Source organism: Macaca nemestrina, chromosome 4 (assembly GCF_043159975.1).
Source record: "Macaca nemestrina isolate mMacNem1 chromosome 4, mMacNem.hap1, whole genome shotgun sequence".
Classification (NCBI taxonomy): domain Eukaryota; kingdom Metazoa; phylum Chordata; class Mammalia; order Primates; family Cercopithecidae; genus Macaca; species Macaca nemestrina.
Window position 1 is genome coordinate 62,695,102 of NC_092128.1, and position 27,175 is coordinate 62,722,276.

Consider the following 27,175-nt stretch of genomic DNA (forward strand, 5'->3'; position numbering starts at 1 on the left):
AAATACGTCATATTTTTCTGGCTCACATTGGGAGAGAGTGCTACTATTCTAAAAAAAGTCTCAGTTTTTAAGCAGATAAATTCTGGGAATGGAGAAGAACAATTCATTGGATTATGTTGTCCTGATGACAGTACATACAACACTTTAAATTTGCTTTTATCAAATACTTTAACTTTGAATTGTTTATCAACAATACACTCAACAACAAGATGCCCCATGCAGATTTGAATTTTGTACTTGGGCCAGGTATGAAATTGTAAGTGACAAGAGAACAGCACATATAAATCATTCCATTAAGGTGATTTTAATCCATGAGTCATAAGCATTTTATGGGATAGACTATCTTAAGAAAAGTGAATCTGACCCTGAAAAGATGGACCTCCAGATGTCATGTGACTGCATGAAATGGCTATCAAAACTTACATTATATTTCATATGTTTTGTGTTTTCTCATAGAAGTACTCAATAAACACTAGGCCAATACCTGAACTAAAACAGTATATCCTTTATTCACAAAAATATATACATTAAAACATGCAAATTGGATACATTAGAGAGTTTTTTACATTATAAAAACTCTCAATACATTAAAATATTTACCAAGTTTTAAAGATGTACATTTGAAACACAAATATTGTGTAAAGATTCATTTGATTCACCCTATAAATTATGGAGAAAGTTTTCCTTTTTTAACAAAACTTAGAAAAAATGATTATAACTTGTGATAGTTTATGTATTATTCAAAGTACACTGCACTGGTAACCAAGATAAGTAGATTCTTTTTTCTTTTCTTTTTTTTTTTTTTTTTTTGAGATAAGGTCTTACTCTGTCACCCAGGCTGGAGTGCAGTACTGTGATCACAGCTCACTGCACGGCAGCCTCCAACTCCAGGGCTCAATTGATCCTCCCACCTCAGCTTCCCAAGTAGCTGGGGACTATAGCAGTGCACCACGATGCCTGGCAATTATTTAGTTTTTGAAGAGATGGGATCTCACTATGTTGCTCTGGTTGGTCTCAAACTCCTGGACTCAAACAATCCTCCCACCCGGCATACCAAAGTGCCGGATTACATGCATGAGCTAACACACCCAGCCGAGAAGTAGGGATTTTAACATGGCACACTCTCCCTGAATATAAACACTAACAAGGTATATTTATTAATGAATTTGTGTGGTTAAAATCTTCCTAAATGCACACATTTAAGAATCCCTCTGAGGCAGGGCATATTGGCACATGCGTGTAATCTCAGCTACTCAGAAGGCTGAGGCAGGAGGATCACTTGAGCCCAGGAGTTCAAAGCCAGCTGGGGCAACATAGCAAGAACTCATCTCTAATAAACAAACACACAAACAAAGCCCCTGAAAATAATCATTTTACTATTGAAATCTGTGAAAAATGTGAAAATTCATATATTAGGCAAGTATGTCTGATTTAAATTCTGAAGATATGACTGAGCCTACACATTCAAAAGCTCAATCTTGTGCCTTCAAATAAGTGTTTATATTTTTCTACATTAATACATGTGGTCATAAAATGGTATCAGTAATTGTATTTTTAAGTAAGACTAACTCTAATTTATCACACTTAATTATGACTAAGAAATGAGATTAGAATAAATTATATTCACTTTTGTGGTGAATATGATATAGAGTGGCCTTGCTAGGCTGTGACTAATTGACAATGACAGACATTGATATATGGAAAGAAGAGCTTTGCTTTTTTTTTGTATGTGTGACAGGGTCTCGCTTTGTCACCCAGGCTGGAGTACAGTGGCGTGATTTAGCTCACTGCCACCTCCACCTCCTGGTCTCACTTGATTGTCCCACCTCAGCCTCCAGAATAGATGAGACTATAGGCATGTGCCACAACACCCAGATTTTTTTTTCTTTTTTTTTTTTTCTTGGGTAGAGACAGGGTTTTACCATGTTGCCCAGGCTGGTCTTAAACTCCTGAGCTCAAGCTATGCCCTACCTGGGCCTCCCAAAGCATTGAGATTACAGGCATGAGCCACCATCCCTGGCCAAGAGCTTTTCTTTATGAAGTAGTTACGGTGGTTTTTATTTTTTTGGTTGATAGTATTATCACTTATTCCTATGTGGAATCTTAAATAATGTACTAAGGGTTTTTTTGGTTTTTTTTTTTTTTTTTTTTTATTTTTTAGAAGACTGTACTAACCTGTACAGTCTTTTGCTTGCTGAATTCTTTTAGATGTTCTGCATGTGTAAAAAAGCAAAGTCATATTTCATTACCTAAAGCATTATAAAAGCTTTATTGTTTTTAATGACACCTTTATTAATTCATTTTTATATTTTGATTGCAAACAAAAGGTAAGGTGGTCATTCTGCTTTAGGAAACAGCAATCATTGAACTATTAGAAGAAAGTCAAAGTTCTACAATATTTAAAACTTACAGATAAGAACTGAGAAAGATAAACATTTGAGTGTTTACAGGCTGACAGAGACCCTCTTCTGAAGTAAATGTAGATATCTTGATGAGCAGCAGTGAAAATTGCTGAATAGCTCCCATAAGTTACAACTAAAAACTAATGACAAAGAAAATGATTTTTTTACTTCTTTTCAAAGTGTATAAAAATAAATTCTAGATTTAGAGAAGAAGCTAAAATTTGCTTATTTTTAAATTTAAGCCAGAAAAGCAGTAAATAATGCTTAATACACTAAACTATGGTTGATGCTGAATTGTAAATATTTTTGAAGAAGAAATAAATTGTGACACAAATAAATAGTAAGTGTAGATTACATGATTGGGAATTCTTGTTTCCAAAATCCCATCTCCAAGAAAGAGGGAATTGCTTGTTCTTAAGTCCTTAGCATCTCATTGTAGATGAGATGTAGATCCTTTCCATTTCTTTTTTCTTTTTTTCTTTTTTTTTTATTTTTAGGATTTAGGGAGTATTTTAATATTCACTTACATGTTCAAAACATCTTAACGAGCAGGTATTATTTCATAGAGAAAAAAACTTTTAATAACATTTTTCTTTTTTTTTTATTATTATACTTAAGTTCTAGGGTACATGTACATAACGTGCAGGTTTGTTACATATGTATACTTGTGCCATGTTGGCGTGCTGCACCCATCAACTCGTCAGCATTTCATTAAAGTATTGTTTAGAAATGATTAGCCTGCAATGGCTTTAATTGATTTTACTTTGAATGCATGTTGAGCTCACCTGGTGCATTAAGTGAAAGAGAGAGGGAGAAAGTGAGAGAGAGAGAAACAAAATTTAGCATAGAGCTAGTAATTTAGGGCGGCCTGACCTCACACTTATAAGCAATTTTATCATAAAAAATTCTTTTAAAAATTCTTTCTAAGGATACACACTAAGTGATATGTTATGGAGGTCTCAATATATACCCACAAGGAAAATGTTAAAAACAAAACCAAAAAACAAACTATTCTAAAGTTATATGAATGAGCAATTGAGTTTCAATTATCATTTGAAATAAAATTTCAAATGATATTCAAAACGGGCTATATCTGAACAATTTAGTCAGTCAGAAATAAAGACAGTAGGTTCTGAAAAATTGTTATATGAGTCCAGAAGTGCCTCTAGTACCAAAAAAGGTATAATGTCAAATTTATGTGTGAAGACATTGAATAAAATAGTGTCATAAAATGTGGGAATAAAAATAATACTTTGAAAAATGCTTTATATATGATATTTTTAGTATATTTATAGAACTAAATTTAAAAATGAAAGAACATAATTTTATCTAGATCCGTAAGAATGCATATCACAATATTTGGGGGTTATTCTAATTAGGAAAATATGAACCTAAATTTGGCATCACCTAATAAACATTTATATTATTTAAAATTAAGTGAATATAATTAAGAAGCAAGCCACTTAAAAATTCTTATTAACTCTAAATTTCAGGTACATTTTTTCTCAATGTAAAACAGCACTGCAAAATATAGCCATATTTCTATGTGAAAAAAATGTTACATAGAAATGGTAAATTATCTTTTAATGATTAGAAAATTTAGGCAAATTACTCCATTCTTCAGTGCGAGAATTAAATTATATAATAAAATATACTTTAAAGGATTTTGTTAAAAACTAGTATTTTAAGAAATAGATGAGGAAAAGTAAAATTTTATGATCATAATAGAACTTCCATCTTTAAATTAAGACATTCATATCTTTTGATGTAAGTCCTTTGTTGATTCTCTTAAGTCGTAACATCTTGGTGAACTTCTACAAAAGATGCTTGCAATTTAAGGATTTTTCTGAGATGTTAATTATTAAATGAGATGTCACATAACTCCACTATTATTGATCTTAAAAATTAGAGAATTCAGAACATACAGCACAAACTGCTGAATCATATATTATCTCTTTTAAACCAGTTCTTAGAAAATAGCCTGTCAGCATGGAGCATTTCTGGGAATGCGATCAGAGAGCACTTACCCGGCAGAAATTCTGAACATTTCTGACAGAAAAATTTGAGCCTAAAGAGCTATTTTTATATTTCCCTCTCTTTAGACAGAGTTTGGATTAATATGTCTAAGGATATTTTATTGTATATAAGGTATCCTGATTGTCAGCAAGAAGATACTAGCTTTCATTATCCCATCACATAATGTATGGGGCGAATCAGAAAACATTGCTTTGTTTCTGCCTTCTTCAGGACAGGGCCTTCCTAAAAATGTGGCTTCTTGGGCTCCATCCCAGACCAGATACTAGCGGCAAATATGTATTTTTTTTAAAGCTCTTGGGCTTATTTTTAGGTATTCTGAGGTATGAGCTTCATCTCTTCAAAGAATAACAGAGTGACTTAATTTACATTAGTCTTTAATAGATATTATTATGTCTATACCTGTAGAGGCAAGTATGAAATATGTCACTTGAGAGGAAGAAATCTATATAGATATGCTGTTTGTCCATTTGTTTTGAAGTGACTTTTCAAAAAATGAAAGATGTGTTTGAGAATCCTGTAAGATAATAGTGGCTGCTTACATCACTTCCTAACAGTCCAAAAAGTCTCATGTATACGTTGTAGATTAGTACAGCAAATAAAATCCCTGATGGTTCACACCTCTAGACAAATAGAAGTCTACACATCCCAATCTATGTGTCATTGAGAAAATAAATGTCAGAGATTGTCAGCAGACCAGCAGAGATGGCTCCAGAGTCCAGAACAAGTGGGGTGGGAGGTGATTGGGCAAAAGAAAGTAAAGGGTCGCAGGTTCTAGCAGCAATGGAGCACAGATAACATCAGTTAGGTTTTGTTCCCAGAAAGCAAAGGACTATTAGTAGAAACTACTGCAATCACTTCTAGGTCAAGGTAGATGATAATCCTGTGCTGAGTACCTGAAGGGGAGGGTCCTGGAGAATGTACAGGATCTAATGTGGCAGTTTCAGGAGGGCACTGGTGCTGAGAGAGACAGTGGCATCTTGGAAGGCAAGACATTTTTGGAAATTTATTGGTGAAAGAACAAAATGAGGTTAAAAAGAGTTCTCAAAAAATTAGAAGAGGACAGACATAACAAAAGGCACAATTTATTATTATTATAAGGAGACTATCCTTTACGCTAACAATTGAAGAAAGAAGCAATGGACTGAAAAACTAAAGGACTTGCATAGTTTCTCCCAACCACTTGCCCATAGGATCACCAGATATTGCTGATTCAGAAAAATATAACCCAATTAAAATAAAATAAATGAGAACAATTTCAATGTCGTTCATTTAAAGTTGCTATAAACACTTTGGGAGGATGGGTTGGGAGAATTGCTTGAGGCCAGGAATATGAGACTAGCCTGGGCAAGGGAGCAAGGCCCTATTTCTCCAAAATATTTTAAAAATTAACCAGCTATGGTGGCATGTGTCTATAGTCCCAGCTATTCTGGAGGCTGAGGCAGGAGGATCCCTGGAGGCTAGGAGTTCAAGGCTATAGTGAGCTATGATCATACCACTACGCTCCAACCAGGGCAACAGAGAGAGATCTTGTCTCTAAACATAAGTAAATAAATCAAGTTACTATAAGATATATATATGTGTGTGTAATATATATTTATATTATATTTAAATTATATAATTACATAAATTATGTTAATATTTACATTATTTATAAATATTAAGTAAAACAAAGAGAAATTATAGCACCTGAGATCAAGGCTTATACACGTAACGGTACACCTGAGGAGGAAAAGATCAATAGGACAGAACAGGGCTTCAGAAAAAGATGTACAGGTATGCTGTCTCCTGATTTACAACAACATTGCTATTGCAAATAAGTGGAGAAAATGGGATATATTCAATAAAAGGAACTGGCACAATTGGGCATCTGAATGAAAAACAAAATACAGAGTCCTGCCTTAGAAGTATAGCAAAAGAGGGAAAAATCATGTAACTTAAAGTGAAGGGTAAAACTATTCGTCATTTACAAAGAAAAAAATTGAAGATATCTGCCTGAGAAAGATATCTTAAGCAGGACACAGAAAATATTAACCATAAAAGAGCAGATTACCAGGCAAGTGGCTCATTCCTATAATCGCACCACTTTGGGAGGCTCAGGTGGGATGATCATCTGAGCCTAGGAGTTCAAGACCAGCCTTGGCAACATAGTGAGACCCTGTCTCTACCAAAAAAAAAAAAAAAAAAAATAGCCAGTCGTGGTGGCAGGCTTCTGTAGTGCCCGCTACTTGGGTGGCTGAGGAGAGAAAATTGCTTGAACCCAGGTGGTCGAAGCTTCAGTGAGCCGTGGTTGAGCCACTACACTCCAACCTAGGTAAAGGAGTGACATACTGTCTAAAAAAAAAAAACACTAAAACTGGATTTCATAAACATTAATAACTTTTCTTAACCAGAAACATCAAGAGAGACAAAATATTCTAAATATTTATATCTGACAAGGGCTTACATAAAGGATATTTTAAAAAATAGAAATGAAAAAGAAAGCATAACAATAAAAAATGAAAATAGGCAAAAGATGTGAACAGTCACTTCAGAAAAGTTAATATTGAAATGGTCAAAAGGCACATCAAGTTCTCATTAGGAAAATGTAAATTAAAGCCACAATATTATACCCAATCATCAAATAGAATGGCTGAAATAGAAATAAGAGAGAAATATTTATGTGAATGTTCATAGAAACACTCTTTATTAATATTAAAAATATTTTTTAAAGTTAACTCTTCAGGAGGAGACTAGAAAAATTGTAGTTTATTAATCCAATAGATTATTATAAGGTAGTTCAAGTGACCAAACTAGGGCCAGGCATGATGTCTCACGCCTGTAATACCAGCACTTTGGGAGGCCGAGGTGGGCGGATCCTGAGGTCAGGAGTTCGAGACCAGCCTGGCCAGCATGGTGAAACCCTGTCTCTACTACAAATACACAAATTGGCTAGGCATGGTAGCACGCACCTGTAATCCCAGCTACTCAGGAGGCTGAGGCAGGAGAATCGCTTGAACTTGGGAGATGGAGGTTGTAGTGAGCCAAGATAGTGCCACTGCACTCCAGCACTCCAGCCTGGGGGACAGAGCGAGACTCTGTCTCAAAAAAAAAAAAAAAAAAAAAGTAACCAAACTAGATCTGGTATATCAACATGTACACATCACCTTTAATGGTGAGGGGGGATGACCAATTGCAAAATTATATATACCACCTGAAACCATATATCAATTATCGATTTCACAGTTATATTGATATAATAGAGTTCACAAATCCATATTGAAATTAAAAAAAAAAATTGGGGGGAATGAAGAGGAAAAAAAATATATGGGTATGGGGACTTAGGCTACATCTGTATTATTCTTAAAAAATCAAAGAAAAGTTGAAAGCAAACATTTTTTAAAATGTTAATAATCGCCTTAATTTTAGATTCTAGGAGCCAATAGGTGACCAGATTTGGGAGATTAATCACCAGGGAAAAGCAAATTAAAAGTACAATGTGATATAATAATATTTCTCAGAAAATAAATAGCATATGTTGGTGAAGATGAGAAGCAACTGAAACTCCCACACAGTGCTAATTGAAGTACAAATTGGTTTAACCACATTAGAGAATGGCTTTGCAAAACCTACTAAAGCTAAACATATCCATACCTTATGATTCAGCAATCCCACTTCTTAATATATAGCCAACAATTGTATACATATTCCTATAGATTTCATCTTAGATTAAATAATGAAAGAATCTTACAAACGTTTAGCAAAAGAACCTAGAACAACCTAGAACCTAGTCCATACCCAGTACCTGTACCTTGTGTACTGCATAATTCTGCTTAGATAATGTAGAAAAACAGGCAAAACTAATCTATGTTGTTAGAAATCAAGATCAAGATACTGACTAGTTTCAGAGGGGGGTAGGAACTGGATGACAGCACAAAGTAGGGCTTCTGGAGAGCTGGTGATGCTCTAATTTTGTGTGTTTGTTTTTCTGTACTTTTTACATAGATGTATTCGGTGACAAAAATAAGTTCTCACACTGGTAGGTGAAAACTGATTCTTTTTTATTTGTGGTAATAAGCAGTTATCAGAACCAGTTTTTAACTTCTTCCATTGATCACAAACTCACATCAGTGAATGTGCTTTTAAAATCAGTGACAGTCCTTTACTTCTGAAAGTTAGTCTGTCAGGAATAGACTGTCTGCAATAAAGCACACCTCTGAGTGACAGCTAATCAACCAAAAATCACACCCGGCTGAATACTACAGCTGATGTTAACCTCTACAAAATGACTTAACCTCTACAAGGATGTCAATACCTGAACTCCACGCTTTCCCAAAAACTTTATATTAAAACCACCAATCTGCTCTGCTCAGAGACACTGACCGACTAATATAATTCTCCTTCATAAAAATAAGCAATACTTTCCACTCTTTTTTAAACTCTGTATTGAGTAGTGGTCTTATCCTTTATTTATAGGCTGAAAATTTATCTTACTGCCTACTTATGATAGGGGCAGGTTTTTATGGATATCAATTACAATGCAATGTTTTTTAAAAATTCAGGGGGACATCTAGTTTTGACCAATTTGCAAGAGGGGGACAAGATTTACCCTATTGCCTTAGAAAAACAAACATCAGACAAAATGTATAAATCAATGGGCTTCAAGACACTGGACATTAGTCAATGAAGGGCACAGAGTTCTGAGAAAATGTCAATAAACTGATTCCTAGGGTTGCCCCAGTATATTACCTTCAGAAAATTTCCAGATGATGGTAAAGGGAGGAGAAACCAGAGTGGAGCCTGAAGTACTCCCCGGGTTGAAGAAACAGAGCTAAATATCTAATTTTTGAAAAGCACTCAGAAAATTCCGATGTATGTAATCTGTGAACAACAATTTGAGGAGGTGAGAAACTGTTGTATAAACAGTAATATTGTATTTAGCCTTTTCCTCCTAACTTGTTGATTGATTACATTTTGTTCTTTTTGGCAAGTCACTTCAATTTCTCTTCTGTAAAAATGAGAATAATAATAGCAACTACCTCATGAAGTTGCTTGAGTAGGTGAATTAGTAGATCTAAAACTCATAGACTAATTCAGTGTATATGAATAGAAACCAGAGTTAGCCATGATACATTTGATTGCTGTCTAGGCTCTTCACAATGTACTGTGAGAAGTTTCAAGATTATCTGATGGACATCAGATAATTCAGATGTCTAAGTAAAATATTTCTACTTCAATGATGATATGGCTGAGTAAATTCCTAAATTTCTTTGGTAAAAAATGAGATTATCTATGATTTACTTTCAAAATTCTTCATGGAAATAATATAAATAATGATGTGCTAAGTGTAAGTCTTTTCTGACACGACACTAAAATAATATTTGTTTAGTCATTTTTTCCTTGGAGTGTCACATACCCTCAATATTCTGGTCATATTTAAAAGACAAATTACTAGTCATTGTATTTTTTAAAAGTTTTTTTTTTTTTAAATGACAATGCGTGCGAGTTCCTTTTCTGCTGTTTTTTTTTTTTAACAGTGACAAAAGGATTGAACAAAATGTTGTGAGAATAACTTAGCTATGTTATGCAACCATATTGACATATGCTTGTGTCTAGAAACCATGGAACTTTTTGAAATTTCTTCTGAAAGCTTGGCTGGACAGAATGAATTAGTTGGCAGAGAAAAGCCACATGTTGTACTTGTATCTAAGTGAATTACAAAATTACAAAGGTTTGCTAGGTACTCTAATAGAATTTCAAACTGTGCAAGGAAACTGATGCTTTAGACATGAAATGTTTACTGTAAGATTTTTTTGGGAATCATGGCAATGTATGTATTATTTGAAAGAGCAGAACCAAACGTGATAAACAGCCTGTAATGCTCACCTCTTCCCAGGAGATAGGCAGATGGCTGTGTAATGCTTTAATCTGGCACAACTACCACTTATCAATTGTTTAGACTTTTGATTTGGAGCTGGCTATTAATCCCTTGTGTCAACATAAGGGATTCCCTTTCATATTTATACTAATATATCATATTCAATTCTACTTATGTCCAAAGGTTAAAGATCCTCTAGAAATTACTTTTGTCAATGCAAGGAATTTCTAAGTATAATACAACAATTATGGGAACAATTTAAAATATGTATTATATTTTTATAGATAGTGTCATATTTCCAATTAATGCATTTTAAATGTAGATTTTTATTTGCTGGAGCCATTTTTAATGCCCTAGAGTATAACCCATTGCGGCTGTGCTTTGCTGATTTAGTGAATTCAATTACTGAAAAAATCCTCAAGACCAGATATAATCCCACAAGTACTCATCTAAAGACACAGTAATCTATTTAAAGAAAATCCTGGCTTATTGGTTCAGTACAGATACTTGCTTCTTTAAATTCATTTGTAGTTTGGAGTCTCAGAGGGAAACAGAGTAAAGTCATTGACAGTAGGCATGGTTAGAGAGGCAAAGTCACAGATATAGGAAGAGTGGGGAATTGTTTTATTCATATTAATTAGATACTTTCCCCTGTGAAAATCAATATATTTAATTTTTTTTTCCACTTACCTCTTCTAACCATACTGCTGGTTTCTGCCTCAGTCACTCTAATAAAATTTTTGTCTCACAGTTATGGAGGGATGGCCTATTGCAAAATTAAATATATTCTGTGTATAATCTTTTTCAGTATTTTGTGTGCCATATGAATTCCACTTCTTTGGAATGTGTCTCCTTTGGAATGCAAGACTTTCCACTACCTTGACAAATACTGCTCTGTTAATTATTCTGATCTTATTAAAAAGTCTTTGTTGCTTTTTAGATCCTTTTTTTCTACCTACATGTCTCATGCAATTGTGTCTCAGAAGTTCCTTAATTCTAACAGTGCCTAATAAAGTGAAGCCTGATGTGGTACCCCAATTCTCTCCCTCATATTTCAAATAATGTACATCCAAATCCAATCCTATTTCCTACTATTAAAAGTTTCCCTTTAAATATCTTTGAAAGTAAATACTTGAATTCATCTTTCCCATTTTCCCTAATATTTATTCAATCACAAAGTCCTGGCCAGTTTTACATAAAATATGTCTTATATCCATTTTACTCTCTTTAGTTTCACTGGGGTGATCTGAATCTGGATCATTTCTTAGAACCTAAAATGCTAAGCATCTTCCTAGCTACATTCCTAATATCAGTCTTCTTTATAACCAGTATTTATTCAGACAATAATCCTCTACTAATATTTTTACATTTCTACACAGTCTGGGCTTTCTGAACAGACTGCTGACAACCTGGGTTTAATGATGAATGAATTATAACCTGCCTTGGGAGTTAAAGATAATGAACTGCTCTGGAAAAATTTGAAGACATCTCCTGCGATTCCACCCCATCCCCCAAATTCATATGTTGAAACCTACTCCCTAAAGAAATAGTATTAAGAGGTGGGGTGTTTAGGAGGTAATTAGGTCACGAACATGGAGCGCTCATGAATGAGATTAGTGACCCTATAAAAGAGGACCAAAGGACCTCGCTTGTTCTTTCCATGGTGTGAGGACACAATGAGAAGGTGGCATCTGTGAAAGATGTGAAAGAGAGAGCAAGCCCACATCAGACACTAAATCTGTTGTTGCCTTGACTTTGGACTTCCAGGCTCTAGAACTATAATAAATTTCTGTTGTTGATAAGTTACCCAGTCTAAAATATTTTGTTACAGTAGCCTGAACAAACTGAGCTATCTCCCAAAGCCATTTGCTTACATTCTGAAAGTAATATAACCCAGATATGCTTCCCACCCAACCCCCACCCCCAAAGACAGTTACTTTCTTCCAGGGCAGTGCCCTCTTCCTTCCTGGAAAGGATTTACTTGTTTACATTATGGAGTAAAAGCCAGTCTCTCTTTCTCTCTCTCACTCTCTAAAGGGAAGAAGGTATGACATGTGAGCCTTAATATAGAAGCTCCAAGTCTCAGAATTTTGTGGTTTCTTGTGATGCAAACGATGCTGTGTGCACAAATGACATCAGGTCCTCATTGTGCATAACTTGGGGAACTGGACTGAAGCACTGCCAAGATGCTCTGTAAGTACATGGTCTGTTTTCTGATTCATAGATTTCATGTTTCCTATTAGGACAAATGAACTAATTAAACAAACACAAAAATTTAACATTTTGAACAATCTAACCAAATAAATATTATTTAAACTGTAATTTTATCCAGTTACTTCTTTGTACAAAATATCTAGGAGATATTGATATAGTTTTTTGTTTATTTTTTACTACTGGGCTTTTAAAGTCCTTATTGTTTCCTAACATGATTATATACTGTAGTTAGTCTTCTCTGTTTCATAAACAGCTGGGCATGGTGGCTCATGCCTATAATCCCAACAATTAGGGAGGCAGAGGCAGGATGATTGCTTGAGCCTAGAAGTTTGAGACCAGCCTGGGCAACATAGGGAGACCCCATTTCCACAAAAATAAAATAAAATAAAATAAGTTTAAATGCTGTTTCACAAATAAAGCACATTTTTTACTGCTTCTTGAGAGAGTGAAACATTTTCCATATGAAGTGGAAATACCACTTATTAATAGCCTTATGGAAAAAGGTAAAATTTGATCCATCCTTTATATCATAGGCCAGGATAGATAGATTAGAGAATTAACTGTAAATAATGAAACCACAAAAATATGAAAATACGAGTGACTTGCCCAACTATGACACAACTCTCAAAAGCATAAAATTAAAAAAAGAAAAAATCATGGCAAAGACATCATATGCAAAGTAAAAGGAAAAATGAAAATTCGTATTAAAAATGTTGATACTTATGTAACAAAGGTTTAATAACCCTAACGTGCAAAGAGCTTCTGAAAATAAAAAAGACAAAAGTACAAACTTATAGCAGAAAAATCACAAAAACAAAATGCTGACAGAAAAAATATGCAAATACCATATAAAATCACGTTGGGTTTCCATCTTTTCTGATGAAAAGTCTATCATCCTTCATAGTGTTGTTCCTCTCTGTATTTAGGGTCTTTTTTACCTTGTAGTTGCTCTCAAGATTTTCTTTTTTTCTTTCGTTTTTTAGCAGTTCAACTATCTGTAATAAGAATAGCTCTTTTCACTTACTATGTTTGTAACAGTTTGCTGAACTTCTCTGATCTATAAATTAGGATTGTTTTAGGTCAAACTTGGGAAGTTTTCACTGTTTATGTTTTAAATCGTTTTTTTCTTTTTCTGCCCCAATCAATAGTTTTCTCTGTCAGTGACTTCAATTACCTATATGTTAGAAAATTCTGTTACTGTTTCACAGATCCCTGAAGCTCCATTTTCTTTGATATTTTCAGATTGAGTAGTTTCTAGTGCTTTGAGTTTACATTTACTATTTTTTTATTTGCAATCATCTGTTAAGCTCATTCAGTGAAAATTCCATTTCAATCATTTTATTACTTATTTCTAAAATTTTTATTAAATTTATGTTATAGATTCCATTTCTCTGCTGAAATTTCCTACATTAAGGAATTAATAATTAAAATATTTTACATAATAATTTGAGCACATTTTTCTTTAAATTTTTCAATATATTTGTAATAGCCACTTGGAAATATTTGGCTGCTAAGTTAAACATCTGTGCCATCTTGGATTTGGTTTTAATTGATTGTTTTTCAGTCCCTTTATGTATTTATTGATTCTTTATTGAAAACATTAGATATTTGAATTATACGATTCAATATCTAATATAAAAACTCTGATTCAATATTAGTAGAAATTTTACCTAAAATGGATCACCTTGTACTTGCAAAGACTTGGTTTTATGACCTTGTGAAACTGAATTTGGAAAAAGGTCAAGGTCTTCCCCAAGTCCGTCTAACTTAGTGGAATCCAACTTTCAAATTATGTCTGTCTTGTTAATCTTATCAAGCTTTTTTAAAGGCTTCGTTCTGGTGGGTCTAAAGTAGGCACAGGCCTTTGGTTCTTATGATTCAGAAACAAACCCATTAAAACCTAAAGAGTCCAAGCATGAGCACATTCTCTCACAGTACACGTGCTATTCTTTACCTTCTTTACTTCTCTGCTTTAGCACTTTCTTGTCATTGCTTGCTTCCCATTATATTCTTTATTTTCATCCTGCTCACTTATTTTTTTTAATCTCCTTTTAATATTTTACCTGGCATTTATGTATGTTCTATACCAGAAATTTATTCCAAACGTCCAATCTGTTCTGTTTTCAGAGAAGAAATTCTTATAATACAGTCTTTATTGTTTCCAAAAAATGGTGTTTCTTGCAAGTGGGAAGAACCTTATGCAGATCCAGAGCTTTAACGGAATAGTGGATATTCAGAAGAGAGAACTGGAATACATAAGTGAAACTGGAATTCAGTATTCTTGAGCTAAGTAAATTAGTGGGCAGAAATGAAACAAAACAAAATCACCTGTATGAAAGTAGAGAAGGAGCTGGAGTCAGGCTCAAGTATTCTCTGATAAGAATATGTACCCAAAAGAACTAGAAATGGTAGGAAAACAGATCAAAAGGAGAAAGAGCCAAGAACCTGTGAATCGTTGTGACCAATTTGTCTGCTAATTATTTGTAATACATATTCTTATATTAAACTACAAAGCTAATCTGAAGTTTCATTTATTTTACTCCCTTTTTGCAGTTTCCTGAATTATCCTTTCAACAGTTACTTTCTTTTCAGACAGCTCAAATATATTTTCTATACATACCTATGATTTACAAATAGCTGTAACTTTTTACTGATCTGAGGAAAATTATTTAAACTCTTTGAACTTTGTTTTCTTACCTATAAAATAGGAATAATAACTTTCTTAAAGGACTATAAGGATATTAATAAGAATTATTATCAATAAGAATAAATTAATTAGAATGTATGTAAAAATTACCGCAGCCAATTATTTCTTTTGCAAATATTCTGCAAAAATAATAGATACCTCTTTTATTATTTCCTTAGTAAAATTAAATTTAATTACAAAGTGTCTTCTTCTAAATAGCAGATCCTGACTTGCAGAAAAACAGTAGACACTATGCATCATTTAAAACAATTGTAATTTCTTAGCATTCCTTCGAGTTGCCTCTAAATTTATGTTTAAAATTCTCCTTAATTTACAGTTTTAAGCTTAGATTATTTTTAGGTAACTTATTACCTACCATGATTGAATCAAATGATTCTAGAACCAGGGAGATAGAAATCATACAGTCCAGCACGTCTCTTTTATAATTAAACTGATACAGAGAAAGAAGTTATCACTTGCTGAGTGGCTCCTACTTGGGGTGAAATACGCAAAACTAAGACCATTTCTCCTGACTCCTTTTTCAATGTGTTTTCCCACTCCATAGGGCAGTCTCTACTTACTGAATCCTAGCATTCATTCCATGCAATGTGTTTTAATGTTAGAAGGTTCTGTCTGTGATGGTAAGAGGTCCTAAAAATTACTGAGGGTTTTGAAGATTTTAGTGTGAATTACTACCACTTCTATAAATATTCTCAGTGGAGTTCATTTGAGTGGTGAAAGACAGTCAGCAAACTATCTTAGAGACCTATTTAAATACTAAGAGGTGGTAAGACAATAGCAATGGCTTGTACACAAATTTTACCATTGTATTCTCTAACAGTAATAGCTTACATTCTTAGACTATGAGTAGGAGTTAAACAGGGTTGGATCATTAAGGAAAACTCATAGGACCCAAAATGAAATGCTTACAAATCTACAGTTTGCTGCATTATTGTTGAAGTAAGGATATGCATGAAGTAAAAATATGCCTCTCAACAAGGGCACAGGTACAAGCTTCAATTATTTCCCTTCTATAATGGTGTGCTGGATATACTCCTGGATCAGAAACCACTTGTGTATGTACAGAGCATCTCAGAAACAGGGAGCCCACATGGAGTCTCACTTGGGATATCCGAAAAACTGGGATATTTTTACTGATTATATAAAATTATTCCTGCTACATAACCCACCCCCAAAACACAACCTTGCTACATAACCAATCCCCAAAAGACAACACTGCTACATAACCAATCCCAAAAACACAACCTCAAAAGTACTTCACTGAGACTAGGTATAATTCACCAATCTCTCTGTTATCAATAAACAGTGCTAAGAAGCAGTATAAACTTCCCTAAAACTCTTTAGAACATGGTTGCAATCAACACTATTAATCTTATTTTCATATTTCTTATATTAATTAAACAGATCAGGCTCATTACTGACTTGTGGAATTAACCTTCACAGTAACACCATCCACGTCTCTTATCTGTGCTCAAGGCCTTGATATGACAAAACAATCACTCTAGTTTGACAGCAATTACTTGCCATATTGTGTAACTAGAATCTGTAAACAAAATCACACACCTATTCCACACATTTGTAATAACCATTGAGGAGTTACATGGATTTAAACAGAAAATAGAATCAGAACCATATGATAATACCAGCACAAACTTTCTCATAGTTTTCTATTAACCTAAGTTGCTTGTTTCTTCCTTGATCTATATATACCTGCACTTTAGGGTTTGCATCTGCTGAATGACTAAGAATCATAATATATTTATCATTGATAAGGTTTAAATTTTTTTCAGGCCACTTCTCTTTCAAAGAGATGACACGCTGAAGGAGTTTTAATTCAATCTCTCAATACACTGATCTTCAATGTTAGTGTTCAAAGTATTACTAGGTTTCATAATATTAAATTTACCTGTGAACTCTATTACTCTGTATAACAGCATCATGACATACTCCGAATATACAGTTGTAATGTAAACAAAATATTACTGCAATATAATTAGTTTCTTCCAATAAAATTTACCCCTTCCCATATATAATATATTATTTCTGATAGTAGGTTAAAGACCATGTGTTATAGGCTAAATTTTGTCCCTCCCAAATTAATATGTTGAAGCGCCAGTACCAAGAATGTGACTATATTTGGAGATAGGGCCTTTAAAGAGGTGATTATGCTGAAATGAGGCTGTAGGGTGAGCACTAGTCCAACCTGACTGGCGTCTTTATAAGAAGAGGAAATGTGGATATACAAAGAGTTACCAGGGATGCCTATGCACCAAGGAAAGACCATGTGAGGGACACAGCAAGAAGGCAGCCATGCTAACTAACATGCAAGCTCATTTCACTTGCTGATTTGGGACATATTAGCTTAATGTTTGCTTGAATTGCAAGGTTCATTTTTGTCCTCGTCATATCATTCTAGTTGGTTTACCATCTTCTGGAAGAAGATCATGCTCTATTTGATCCCCACAGATCTTCCCTAATTAAAAGCAAACTTCACCAAGCAATTATTCCTATCCTTATTTCTAATTATTTAAAGCTCTTCTTTTTTAACTGGCCAGTGCCATTTGATCCCTTAAAACTGATGTTGCCATTAGGTATGAAACACTTCAGAATGTATAGGAAATAAATCTGGGAACAAAGTTGTTGAATCTGCCAAGATAAGGTCACATTAGTAGTAGTTGTCATTACCCACATTTTACATTATTATCCACATCAAATCTCTGACTTCTCATTTCTAGTAATGCAGGCTTACCAAGGTATACCTGGTTATTTTCCTTTGTTAGTGATTCACAACTCATTTTTTCCTCCAACTACTTTAGAGTTTCCACATACAATAAGGCAAATTGCTAGTTTCTCACATAATATTATGACAGATGGGACTTGCTACTGTCATTAAACTATAATCACAATTAATGGCCACATCATGTTCTTTTAGATTGTGAATTAACACACAGTGTTCTCCAGATTCAACTGGGAACACACATTCCCACATTTGCTTCAAAATACAGGTCCTTGGTAATAGTTGTACTTTGGAAATGAGAAATGAAAGAAATAGTCACATTTGTATTGCTCCACATAGCCAAAGACAAGAGTAAGGCTCTAGATCATTTCCAAAAACATGTTCATTAGGTTGGCCATTGCTTAGCTAATTTCTTGGTTCTTTAAAAGAAGAGGTTTTGACAAAGTACTTTACCCTAAGGCACTTTTCAACCCAAGTCAAGAAAGCTTATTATTCTCTTGCTCTAAGCCTTTATCTGGCTTATATGTTAGAATCCCTTTTATAAATAAAACCCATTCGTTGGCTCTCTTTCTTTCAGAAACAGTCACAAATTTCTTCTTTTGATCATTAATTTTACTCCTGAAGTAGTTCCTCCTGGTTTACCCTCTTGTGTATTTCATATTACTTGCATCGAGATATACTGTGCTAGGGCTTTCACTTTATTCTCCATAGTAGGAAATAAGAATAGATGAGTACAAAGAAATGGAACAGTCACTTCCAACTTGATGATGTGTAGGTAACAGATAAAACATTTCATAAATCTTTTTGGAATTCTTGCAGTTGTGTTCAACTTAATAGACATGAATTTTGTTGTGCAGTATTACCAGCCATTGGGATCCTTAGTGTTAGTGTCAGTGCAAGGACTATTGGGCCTTTTTCATTGAAAAAGAAAACTAAGTTGAAGTACAAATTATTTTTATGTCAGTTGCTGTATCATTGTCCAGTCCTTCTTTCCTATTTCTACCACAAATATATAATAATTTACCTAATGGAGACTTGTGTTTAGTTTCATCAATTTATAATCAGTGGTAAGCAGAATTATGTTTGGAGACTAGCTCCTCAATCGTTTGGCAACCCCCATATTTTTAAGAAGGGGTTATATTTTGCCATTCCAATTTTCTATTAACCCATTACTTTGAGTGGCACCAAAAATATAAGTTTATTGAATATATTTCTTCATGCATAAGTGCTTCATGTGGGCAATGAAATGAACGTATTGATCTGATGAAGTGTAAGTAGAATGGCCAGACTATTTACAATATTTTTGTTCCACTTATTGGATAGTATTAGCAACATTGATCTCAGTCACTGCCTATGCCAACCCAAATTCAGAGTATATTATTAAGAAACCTTGCCAATATTCATTTATATCCTTCAAAGGAGTAGAGAAAAAGCCAACGCAGTCTACTTGACACCGGTTGCTAGACTTTTCTTGGAATTAATTCTTAGGGTGAGCTGCAAATTCTGTCTTTCTGATTAGTATACATGGAAATTTTTATTAACAGTTTGTGCATTTTCAGGGGTTAATGATATATATTGTTTGGCTCGTCTCTTCATGGCCTGATTTCCCTCATGTGTACTCACTTCATGGAACTGGGTTGCCATTTTAAGACACAGATCAAGAACATGAACATTTTGATTCAATCATCATCAGATTTTGGTATAGGATTTCTTTGGTTAACAGTTACATGTCCTTTTCAATCTGCCCTCAAATTTTTCCTAGGGATTTACATGTAGCAATGTCCTACATGAGAGTATCTTTTATCATGCAGGTAGCTATAGACCATTTTCCAGACTAAGTTGCAATTCTTTTGATAACATGCCATAAGTTAGGGCTATAATTAATTAAATTGCGTGTGTGTGTGTGTGTGTGTGTGTGCAGTTTTTTTTTTATCATTGCTGGAAGCAGAAATTGTAATTCAGGCCACTAGGCTAACCAACTATAAACTTTCTCGATAAGGAGTTTATTATTTGCTAAAAAGAGAGCAGTGGTAGCTTTCCATGATGAGCCTTGGCCCCTGATTCTGGAATTACTATCTGAACTAAGCCAACTGCCTGGCAACCTTGGTCAATTAGTCAAAAGGAAGGGCCCATTTACCAGCAGCAGTAGGTAACTTCTTAGGAAAAATCTAAGTTAGGTACTGTTATTAGAGGTAAATTAGCTACTTGTTCGTAAATATAATGATATTTGTTATGGACTGAACATTTGTGTCCCTTCCAAATATGTATGTTGAATCCCTAATCCCCAATGTCTTAGTTTGTGTTGCTCTAAAAATAGTTGTGATTGAATGATTTATAAATAACATAAATTCATTTTCTCATAGTTCTGTAGGCTGAGAAGTTAAGCATTAAAGAACAGGCAGATTCAGTGTCCACTGAAGGCTTCTCTCTACTTCCAAGATGGTACCTTCTTGATACTTCCTCACATGGTAGAAAGGAACAAAAAGGGATGAACACTGTGCTCTCACATGGCAGAAGAAATAGGCTACTTTCTGAAGCCCATAATTTATAATTTTATAAGGGCATTAATCTCATCCATGAGGGCAGAGCTCCCATTGTCTAATCACCTCCCAAAGTCCCCATCTCTTAATGCCATTAGCTTGGTGTATAAGTTCCAACATATGAATTTTGGAGGGACACATACTCTCAAATCATACAATCCAATGTCATGGTATTTAAAGATGGGGCCTTGGGAGGTAATTGGGATTAGATTAGGTCATAACAGTGGAGCCTGCATGATGGGATTAGTGGTTAAGAAAAGGAAGAGATAGAGAATGCTCTCTCTCTCTCTCTCCATTATGCAAGGACACAGTGAGAAGACAATTATCTGCAAGACAAGAAAAGGGTTCTCATCAGAACTTGACCATGCTGACACCATGATGTTGGGCTTTCAGACTCCTTGAGTGTACAAAAATAAATTTTAGTTGTTTATGGAATTCTATAATATTTTGTTGTGGCAGCCTGAGCTAGCCAGTGCAACTTTCTATGATGTATTGCAACCATTGTTTCCTGCTCCTGTGTATGTCTTCTTCTTATGATAAAACTTCTTTGATTGCCTTGTTGGAGTGCTTTTCTGGCATCATTCATGATATGGTGGGTATTTGAGGTCTTAATGTAATATCACATACTTCAGTTATTGGGACTGTCTCAGTAAGTGCACAATAACTACTTCTAAAATTACTTCAGTCTCAACGTGCCCAATTTGAACTCCTTTTCTTTTTCTTTCCTTCTTCCAAAGGGGATGTATTTGAGAGCTATATACAATAATTTTCCAGTCCAGAAGCCCAGTGGTTGCTGTTGAGCAGTGATTATGAGCTTTTGCCAGAGATTCCAAATAGCATGAATCTGTGGCTAACACTTTAAATGTGATTCTAGCATTATGATCATATAGCCTTAATAGAATGACTTGGACTGCAGCTTCTTGCAGTTTAAGAAAGCTATGGTTGTTGGGTGCCCAATCAAATTATATATATATACTAAATTATATATATATACACACACATATATATGCATATGTATATATAACATGAAATATATATGCATATATACATATATAATAAATTATATATATTATATATATATTTCTTTTGAGGAAACTTGTAGATGGGGGCTAGCAGAATGCTTAATAAGATATATGATTTCATCAAAAAACAAATAGATTAAGCATTGAGCCTTCCTTTTAGTCTGAGGAGCAATAACAGTTTATGTCAAGGCTATATGGTATGTCATATATTGCTCCAGCCTATGTAATTACTCAGAACTCCATAGACTGTGCAGTGTCTTGAGTTTTAGTAGGATTAAAGAATGATCCCCAGTCAGTCACATGATTTATGACTTTAGTATGGTCATTGTTAGTTTGATCCTTAGTTTCAGAAATAATTCTATCATCATCAACATATTGTAGTAGAACACAGTCAATTTGCTTTGTATCTAAGCCCTGCCTTACCAGATTGTAATACTTTACAGGAAGGTTCAAATGCCCTTGAGGTTGTTAGTACAATAAATGCATATTGATAACTGTTTAACGTGATTGAAAATGTCGTCGGCTGTCTTTGCTGACATATTAAGAATAACCCATCAGTCAAATTCAACTATAGAATACTAGTTACCTTTATCTTGTGTTAGGGAAATAGCACCATATCAAGGACTACTAAGGCTACTGAGCACATTGTTCATTTAATCTTCCATATTCTAGTATCATTCTCCATCACACACCAACCTGCTTCACTGGCTGTGCTGGTCTATTGTATGGCAAGTTTGTAGGCATTAACACACTTACATTTCACACTGCCTTAATTATTCTGGCAATTTATTGTTGCCTTCCACATATTCTGAATTGCTTCAAATATATCACTTGTATTGCTTAGGAACCCATGTTGCATTTCCAACTAATGCTAGATAGAGGGAAAATCTACAAGTTATTGTTTTTATTCGCACATTATATCTGTACCTTTTTGTTATTATAGCCAATTATTTATTGACATAAAAAGATGCTACCACAGTATACTTTTTAAATCATAATTTCAACCTTTATTCAGATTTTCTTTTTTTTTGCTCTTTACAGAGTAGTAGACCAAAAAGAATTTCTTCTCTATCCACAGACATTTCACCCAAGCTTTGTAAAAGGCATCAACTGTCCCAACAGGGACTGAGTCAAGAGACTGCTTTTCATGTCAATCATGTCAATCTTCTTCCTGTATCACCATATTAATATTTAAACATAGTATTTTTACATCTAATGCTGGAGGTTCAGCTGAACCTTTCCTTTGAACTTCTTCTGAGCGCAAATAAATCAATCATCTAGGTACCCTGGAATCTTCACATCCTGGAAAGTTTATAGAGAGGCAGTTGGGAGCCCCTTCAGCTTCTATAAAATTCTATCGAGGCCGGGCGCGGTGGCTCAAGCCTGTAATTCCAGCACTTTGGGAGGCCGAGACAGGCGGATCATGAGGTCAGGAGATCGAGACCATCCTGGCTAACACAGTGAAACCCCGTCTCTACTAAAAAATACAAAAAACTAGCTGGGCGAGGTGGCAGGCGCCTGTAGTACCAGCTACTCGGGAGGCTGAGGCAGGAGAATGGCGTGAACCCGGGAGGCGGAGCTTGCAGTGAGCTGAGATCGCGCCACCGCACTCCAGCCTGGGAGACAGAGCGAGACTCCGTCTCAAAAAAAAAAAAAAAAAAAAAAAAAAAAATTCTATCGAGGCTTTACTCGGTACTCCATCAATTTTTTTCTTTTTCATGCCATTTGAATGAGTCATTCCCAAACTTCTACACTGTTTGCATGAATTGTTGTCCCCATTCTTTTTTTTTTTTTTTTTCTGTTTATAAAGTCCTAACATTCAGATATGTATTCGTTCATTTTCACACTACTGATAAAGACATATCCGAGACTGGGCAATTTACAAAAGAGAGAGGTTTATTGGACTTACAATTCCATGTGGCTGGGGAGGCCTCACAATGATGGCAGAAGGTGAAAGGCATGTCTCACATGGCAGCAGACAAGAGTAGAGAAATTGTACAGGGAAACTCCATGTTTAAAACCATCAGATCTCATGAGGCTTATGGTCCTGCCATAAAGACCTGCTCCATGATTCTGTTACTTCCCACTGGGCCCCTCACACAACAGGTGGAAATTCAAGATGAGATTTGGGTGGGGACATAGCCAAACCATTTCAAGGTTTTATGTGAGATAGCTGGGATAAAAGTTCTGAAACTACCTCTTTATATACTCCTGAGGATCCAACAACAAAGTTACATAGACTGCCCATGCTGGTGGGTTTTCTTTTAATGCAGTAGCAGTTACTACCTAGGTGAGTGGAATATCATTAGTGAGGTTGCTTTTGTTGTCATACAGGCAATCCAATATTGCTTGTATCCAAATCATCACCATAAAGAGAGTAGCCACTTTAGTATCCATGTGAGCCCAAACATTCTCCTCTAATCTGAGTTGTTCAATGCCATAGACAAAGCCCTTTGATCTAAAGTTTTCAAGGGTCATTTTAACAAGGGCTCATGAGAGAATTTCTTTTAATGATCTGCAGTTACTTGATTTCTTCAGTATACTACTTTTTATTTTCAAGAATTTTTTTCCTTTTGTTATCAACTTGCCCAATTTTAACTACCATTTTAATTGTAACTGGTGTCATAGGTGTAGCCAATTTATCAAATGTTGTAGTTGCCCAAGTTCCTATGGTTGGAACTCCTCGTGCCTGAGGGCAAAGCTCAACTAAAAGATTTTCTTTAGCTAGTGCTGAAAGCAGTACCTATTGAACTCAATTTTTAGCTGATCTGCTATCAGCTTGAAGTTCCTCTTAATTCTTCTTCATAGCTCCTGATGTTCAGATTCTACCTTTTTTACATTCCATGGCAAGAATTATTATCAGTTCTGATTCCAAAGTTGTATTAGGCAACTATGAAACATCAATGGTTCATTTTAACACATTTAAATAATCATTTTTTATTTCTGAATAATAGTTTAGTCATATTATTGGTCAACAGTGAGTAAATGATCTTTTAATAAATCCCACTTTGACACCAACTTTACTAACTGGACAGTATTCAGTTGCTAAATAAGACTCACAATACTCAACATGACAATGCTTACAAAATTATAATTTACTACTGGGAATGTATATGATTCAGCAGCAGCATTAAAGCAAGGATATGAATTATAACCAATGACTGCCTCACAGCAATTAATCTAGAAAGGCCAAGTTCCAATCTGCAGGTACAAGCTCCACCTGACTTCCATTTGTAAAGGTCATGCTAGATGAACTTTCTCTCTTAAATCAGGAACCACTGGCAAATATACAGAAACCTCAGAATCAGGGAGTCTAAATGAAGCTTCAGTCAGGGTTACACATTCCCTGCTAATCCTGCTGACATATTCTTGCTATGTGATCAGCCCCAGTAACAGAGCCCTTAAAAGGTCTCACTGAGAAAAGTTGCAGGTCTTTAATCCTGACAAGCTGATATGGACTGTCCCCAAACTTCTCAGACCCATGATCACAAAGCAACACTCATAATCAGTATGATTTTTGCTTTGACCATAGTTCAGTGCTCAGTACATTCTTATTTCAGTGAAACATACCAGGCTAATTTCAATCCTGCTAGAATTAACCCTCACAGTCCAACTCATGTTAATATCTTCTTCCAATATCTTAATCTAATAATCATAAATTATAATATATTATATTGTCCTAAAAACTTTCTTGGCATAATATAGAGAGAAGCTCAATTAACAAAAATTTGTATTTAATAATAATTTAGGTATTGGTATATGTACACATATGTATGTATGTGTGTATAATTATTTTTAAATGCTCTTTTCACCATATGATGTCTATTTCAAATTGTCTTTGTGTTTATCATCTCACTTATCATGAATTAAGACATGGAGTCTTTCCCTTAGCAACTCATCATCAATAGAGCATAACCGTCCTGCTTTAAACTTATTGGATGCTTTACTGTGGGGAGCTCTTTCCATCAATTTTCTGTTTTTCTGGGATCCATGGTTACTTGGCATTGGCTATCTATCCTCATCTTTCCTGTTTCCCTGAAAGATTTACTGAAAACCTTAATACACTCACAAAACACTTATATAATTTGCTAAGAAGATATTTACTCCTTTGAATGTCTCCCATTCTAATGCCTTCTTTTCTTCACAAGCAATGTAGTTACTTCCATCCTTTTATCTCTTGTCTTCTATGAATATCCAGTCCCTGACAACACTTCACTTGTTAAGTATGCCCGTTTATCGTCAGATTACAAACATTTCAAAAACGTTTAGAACATTTTGAAAATTGAACAGATTACACAGTTTCCATCATACAGGCTCACCTTTAATATTTCAGTAGTTCATCTCAGTTTCCTTTTTTGGTGAATTTCTTAGTTATGATCTGCATTATGTACCAATCCCTGAACTAACAACTGTGGCAACCAAGGCTAGGCAATTCCATTATGTGACTACTCTGTGTCTATCACATTCAAATTGCAGGAAGTGGTTATCCACTACTTCCAAATATACATTTTGTTATCATAAAAATGAAAAAGAGTGTGCTGGGGAGCAAAAATCATAGTTACCATGACTCCGTACATATAGCAAGATTGTAGTAAAAAGAGATGTAGAAGTAGAAAACTAGACATGCTCACAGCAGGAAGCTACTCAGATAAATGAGTATTGGAGATTTTATTTATTTGTTTGTTTTTAATCCCCTAAGTACTAGGCTGAAACAGTAATTTTCTAGGTTTGACTTAATCTTCCTCTGAATTCAATTCCAAAAGAATAATATCTTTTAAGCTTATTACCCAAAAAATAAAAAATCTTAAAATAAAAATTCAGCATTTTTTAAAAACTAAAAGAATGATACAGGGCATGCCTTGAATTATAGATATGACTGCCTTTTCAGCCATCTTTAACTCCTTACTACATAAGGAAACAAAGTGGAAGCCTAATGGAAAAATATTCCAAAATGAGGACGAGAGTGTGGGGATGGTGAGAGGAGAAAAATAGAATATCTTATTTAATTATTTAAAATGCATGTCCATTATCTTTTACTAACTTTTCTCATGACTCACTGAAGGATATGACATGAATTTAAACATGTTAAACCCATTATAATATGGTCTACAATTAATCTTATTATTTAAGAAGGTGAATACTTAACTACAGCCATTAGAGTTACAAAAAAGAGAGGAAGTAAGAAAACAATGCAGCAGTTTTAAAGCAAGAGTTACAATTTACTGAAAGCTTATAGACAGGTATACATTTTACATGGGCTTTACTTTTTTTTTCATTTTTTAATCGTGGAAAAATACACATTACATAAAATTTACCATCTTAATCTTTTTAAGGTTATAGATTAGTAGTAGTAAATACATTCATAATATTGTGCAGTCATCATCACCATCCATATCTTTTCATCTTGTATAACTGAAACTGTTACCTATTAGTAATAAATCGTTATTACCTTCTTCCTCTAGACCTTGGCAGCCAGAATTCTATTTTCTGTCTCTATGATTTTGACTATACTACCTACCTCATAAATGGAATCATGCAGCTTTTGTGTGTGTGTGTGTGTGTGTGTGTGTGACTAGCTTATTTTACCTGGCATAATGTCCTTAAGATTCATCTATGTTGTAGTATATGTCAGAATTTCCTTCCTTTTTAAGGCTGAATAATA

The 27,175-nt window shown here is 34.4% G+C and overlaps 1 long non-coding RNA gene across 1 annotated transcript in view; it reads right to left on the bottom strand.

The window, feature by feature from the left end:
- Window positions 1–7,384: 7,384 nt before the first annotated feature.
- Window positions 7,385–27,175, bottom strand: part of LOC105475410 (uncharacterized) — a 60,660-nt gene continuing 40,869 nt past the window's right edge. The window contains exon 5 of the long non-coding RNA XR_011621650.1: window positions 7,385–7,513. This is a non-coding gene — a long non-coding RNA (uncharacterized lncRNA). The remainder of the gene's footprint in view (window positions 7,514–27,175) is intronic.